This window comes from Lathyrus oleraceus, chromosome 6, assembly GCF_024323335.1.
Source record: "Lathyrus oleraceus cultivar Zhongwan6 chromosome 6, CAAS_Psat_ZW6_1.0, whole genome shotgun sequence".
Taxonomy (NCBI): domain Eukaryota; kingdom Viridiplantae; phylum Streptophyta; class Magnoliopsida; order Fabales; family Fabaceae; genus Lathyrus; species Lathyrus oleraceus.
Window position 1 is genome coordinate 122,072,771 of NC_066584.1, and position 5,130 is coordinate 122,077,900.

A 5,130-nucleotide genomic window follows, 5' to 3' on the forward strand; every position below is an offset into this window, starting at 1 on the left:
TCTCGTACATGCCACTTTTCGTTTGAGGTTTTTCTACCATTGTTCGGTCGCTTCCCCACTGATAATGATTTTGGGCCATGCTTTCGATAAGTTGATAAGCATCAGCGTAAGGTTTGTCCATAAGCGCACCACCTGCGGCGGCGTCTATTGTTAACCTTGTGTTGTACAAGAGACCATTATAGAAGGTATGAATTACTAACCAGTCCTCTAGACCATGGTGTGGACAAAGTCTCATCATGTCTTTGTATCTTTCCCAGGCTTCGAAAAGAGACTCGTTATCTTTCTGTTTAAATCCATTTATCTGGGCTCTCAACATAGCTGTTTTGCTTGGAGGAAAATATCGGGCAAGAAAGACTTTCTTCAACTCGTTCCATGTGGTGACTGAGTTGGAAGGAAGAGACTGAAGCCATCTTCTAGCTTTATCTCTTAACGAGAAAGGAAAGACACGAAGTCGAATTGCCTCTGAAGTGACACCATTAGCTTTAACAGTATCAGCGTATTGGACAAATACGAAAAAATGAAGGTTTGGATCCTCGGTAGGATTTCCAGAGAATTAATTCTGTTGCACTGCTTGTAACAGCGAAGGTTTAAGTTCGAAGTTGTTTGCTTCAATTGCGGGTGGAGCAATACTCGAATGTGGCTCATCTTGCGATGGAGCGGCGTAATCTCGAAGAGCACGAGCTGGTTCTGCCATCTCAGGTATCAACGAAGAAAGAAGATTTTTGAGATCAGGAACTTCGATAGGAGGAAGATTGTTTGCAGCACGATACTCCCGAATTCGTCGTAAGACTCGGAGATATAGTTCAACGTCGTTGATTCGTAAGTAATACAGTTCGCCTTGTGAGCGAGTGTGTGGCATACAAATCAACGAAGGATAAAAAAGAAAAAAATAAAAAAAAGGCCTTAGTCTCTACAGCGTAACAGAAGAGTTAAGATATCGACTAAACAAAATTCCCCGGCAACGGTGCCAAAAACTTGATCGCGACTTTATGAGTCTATTGGGGTATTAACTGCAAGTGCACAGTTCTATCGCGTAGTTTTAAAAGATATCGATCCCACGGGGACTTATGAATCGATATACCGTTTTTCTAAGGTTACTTCGTAAAGCTAAGGCGAATGATACTTTGATGATCAGGGGGAAAAGTAAAACTAAAATAAGATCTAGATTAAATATCAAATATAGCGGATATCGGTATATAGTTCGCCGTAAGTAGGGAATCAAATCTTCGTTGGTTTCTTGGTTTTAAAATAAATCTTTTCAGTAGACACTATTGATTAAAAGCCTTTTCTCAAACTCTCGCTCTGTTGAATAGACTATGACTTTATATTAACGTAGCTGTCACTTATTAGTTAAGTTCAAAATCACTTTTTGAAAACAATAGAATCTATAGAAACTCTTTTCATTAAAATAATAATCGTTCAAACACCCTCGTCTCAAACTCTCGCTCTGTTGACTTAGATTATATAATTAAACTTAAATGCTTAACTCTCATCCTCACATTTAACCTTTAAAAATACTTTTTGAAAAAGATTAGAATTTAATTAACTCTAAAAATTGATTTCGCCCTGATTCAGAATTAATGTCTAATTTACACTGTCCAGTTAAAAACTCAAACCGTCATTCTATTGATTTTAACTTCTTTATGTCTTTTACTCTCGTACAAAAACCTTGGTATTAACTCTGTAAATTGAGACCATAAAAAGAGTGACTTTATTTTTAAATAAAATTAACCAACTTAGTTTTGATTCCTTCATTCCGCTTACTTTACATACCGGTATCTTAATTAATTAGCCGGACATGCTAAACAGGTCTAAACAATTATCATGCTTAAATAAAGCCATATCAGGTAAACAATATAAATAAACAGTAGTGCAGAGCATATATAAATTAAAACAGTAAATTAAAGAACCTGAAAAATTAATAGGAATCTTGAACACTCCACCACAGACCGGTTGGATTTGTTCTTGCAATCTTCAATCGGACAGAAAAATAAAAAGCAAAGAAATAAAATACTATGATCTAACGTAAGGTTAGATCCAGTAAAAGATACACAATAGTTTCCGGTGTAGAAACTATTGTGTGAAAAATTAATTAAGTGCTCTGAAAATTGTCTGGAAAAGAAAAGGAAATAAAAATTGCTATGAAGGTAGAATGCTGAAAAAAATTGAAAGTAGTAAAAATAAGTAGTGTTGTAAATGCTTGCACGGCGGAAAAAGGAGGAGATTCAGGGTTGGATAAAAGAAACTATTTATATTAATCCATTTTGTAACCGTTTCCAAAAGTGCCTTCCTTAAGTAACTTGCACGTTTCAACGAGTCAAGCGGAAGAATAGGCTTCAACGTGCCTCTGCTGCGCGTTAAAAGCCAAAAATGTAGGAGTGGGGTGTGACGCTCGTCACACCTTGTGTTACGCTCGTAACACTTAGCAGGGGGCGTGACGCTCGTCACACCTTGTGTGGCGGTCGTCACAGCTTCAGCGCTCCTGGCTTGTAATTGTGGGCTGGGCTTTAGTGGAATTTGCTTTCCTCATCTTTTTGCACCCCCTTTTCTTCCTTTTTCACTTTTGCTTCAAATAAGTTACCTGAGACAAATAGAAGGGAAAATACCACGTAATATCGAATAATATGAAATAAATTGAAACAAATAATAATATAATTTAATTAAATCGAGTCCAAAAATGTGATATTATTTCATGTTATCAGACTCGAGCCTAGAAGTTGTCATGCAAACGATCCCTATGTTGAGGTCTCTAATCAGATCCTAACTCGTACAGGAAGCAAGCTAGCCTAAACAACAAGTAAGCAAGCACAAGCATAGGGGAACAGGTATCACACGTTATATGCAAATAAGTGGCTCATACAAGGTTGGGCTTTAGTCAAGGGTCATATCAACCTCGACAAACAAGCCAACTGGAAGGGGTGTCTGAGGTTCTTAACCCTAACATTGAGAGTTAGGGTGAAGCAGATGAAATAGGAAATGAGGATCATACCTCATAGCTCTTAACCCGGGCCTGGGTGAGCTTGACTCAATGAAAGTGTGGGGATCCAGAATGAAGGACCCTACTCCACATGACTGACTCTGGACAATGATCTTGGGTGTTTATTCAAAATGCATCAGCACGTAGTGCGATCAAGATGAATGACTCAACTGAATAGCAGGGGATGGATTGCACATCCCTTCTATCTGCCAATTGCCTCTTCACTTAGGAGGTCTTTGAAGTACATGGCACAAACATAAACAACCACAAACATTGCCTCTTAAGGAGGGCTTCAGACAGGTGCCTGCCAAAGATAGCAGGTCTTCCAGACTACATGAAGTCAGAGAGGTTACCTAGGTGGTATGCCAACCACAAGTAAAGCAAAGCAACTCAAGCAATAAGTTAAAGCAACTAAAGTACCTGTAAGAAAGTCAAACAAGTCAATATGGTATTCAGACAACCAAACAATCAACAACAGTCAGACAATCCCAATAAACAGACAACAACAGTGCAAGGCATAAGAAGCAAGCAACTCAAATTGTTTCATCATTCAAAGGACCTACAAAACAGCAAGGTTAGTTAACCAAAGTAACTTGTATCTCATGGAATGAGATCACATCATCCATTAGAACTAAGTACTTGAACCTGAAATGCAAAACTCAAAAGGTGAGTACAAACCACTAGTCCAAAGACTAGGGTCAAAGGCAAAGCAAAAAGTCAAAACAGCAGCCAATATTCAACATGAAGCATGTTTAATCAAGCATGAACATGTCCTAAAAAGGACCAAACTCAAATCACAAGGCAAGGCTAGCAATTAACCAAGGTATGGCAAAGACACACAAATGTGGTCACACTTAGGCATCAAGAAGAGAAAATGCACATTAAATCAGAAACACATCCAATAATCATGAAACTTTTTGTGCAAGCTCAACCTATTAACCACAATCATCATGCAAAAAAAATTGGAAACAGAGGACATCAATTGACCTAGAAATGAAAATGAATAAGATCAACATCCAAATGTGTGACACACATTGTCACACCCTAAGTTCATGTGCCTAAAACAGAAATGAGAAATGCTAAAAATGCACAACCAAGCCTCAAAAGTCATGTTATGTGTTAAGATTCAACATACCAAATTTCAAAGCATATGGAGAAAGTATGAGTATTTCACAAGCCAAATAGCCTAACATATCACATTTTGCATCATACTCAAATACTCAAGCTCAATCAAAAAATCCAGAAGTGCTAAAATCAGGAAAATCATATTAAAAAAACTAGACATCACAAGGATCATGTAGCAAAAAATTGCACTCAATTTGGAGTTATTTTCAATTAGTTATGATTTTTTGAAGTTGGATAAAATAATTGAAATAAAATGGAAAAAAACCCATGATAAAATGGAGGGAAAGGATAAATGTTTGTGTAATTTGAAAACATGTTGGAGCGGAGGATCAAACTTGGTACGAAAAAAAAGGAAGCGCTGAAAGCAAATAAATTCCAGAATTGCATCGCTGGGAATCGAATGGTGTATGCGTATCAAAACGGAGCGCTCAACTAATTGAGCTGGCAACCAGTCATCAGTCAATGCTAAAGTGGACTCGGTCAACAGAAATGCAACAAACCAAATAGCCAACAGGCAACCCGCGTGGCACATGACCTGGACAAACCCTAACATTAATGCGCTCACTATTCATAGCGGTGGCCTAAGGCGGTTTCCACCGTCTTCTCCAACAAGACGGTGGCTGCACAGTGATGCCTTCACAATTTATTTCCAGAATCCATCGTGTTATACACCATTAGAACCGTCTCTTCAAGCACAACACGAATCCAACCTCCATTAATCCTAATTCTCACTAACAAAAGCAAATCGAGCTAAAACATAATGATCAACCAAACTTCAAATCCATATTACTCAATCAATTCTCAACCATTTTAAAAAATGTTCATATCAGCGTGATCAGGGAGTCAAGATCTACAATACTATGGCAATAAAATAGAGAAAAATGAAGGTCGAAACTCACCTTTTTTGAAGAGCAGTGACCAAAACCGTGTCCTCAAGGCTCCCAGCTTTCCAGATTCACTTTCTTTGAGCTCCACTGAAGTTGGATGCAAGAAATGGCACGTGAAAAGATCTGAATCAAGCTCAATTT

General features: G+C 38.0%; 1 non-coding gene across 1 annotated transcript; it reads left to right on the plus strand.

The window, feature by feature from the left end:
- The first annotated feature begins 209 nt into the window (after nucleotides 1–209).
- On the plus strand, nucleotides 210–316 carry LOC127099162 (small nucleolar RNA R71). The gene has a single exon (XR_007793703.1). It is a non-coding gene; the product is annotated as a small nucleolar RNA R71 (small nucleolar RNA).
- The last annotated feature ends 4,814 nt before the right edge of the window (nucleotides 317–5,130 follow it).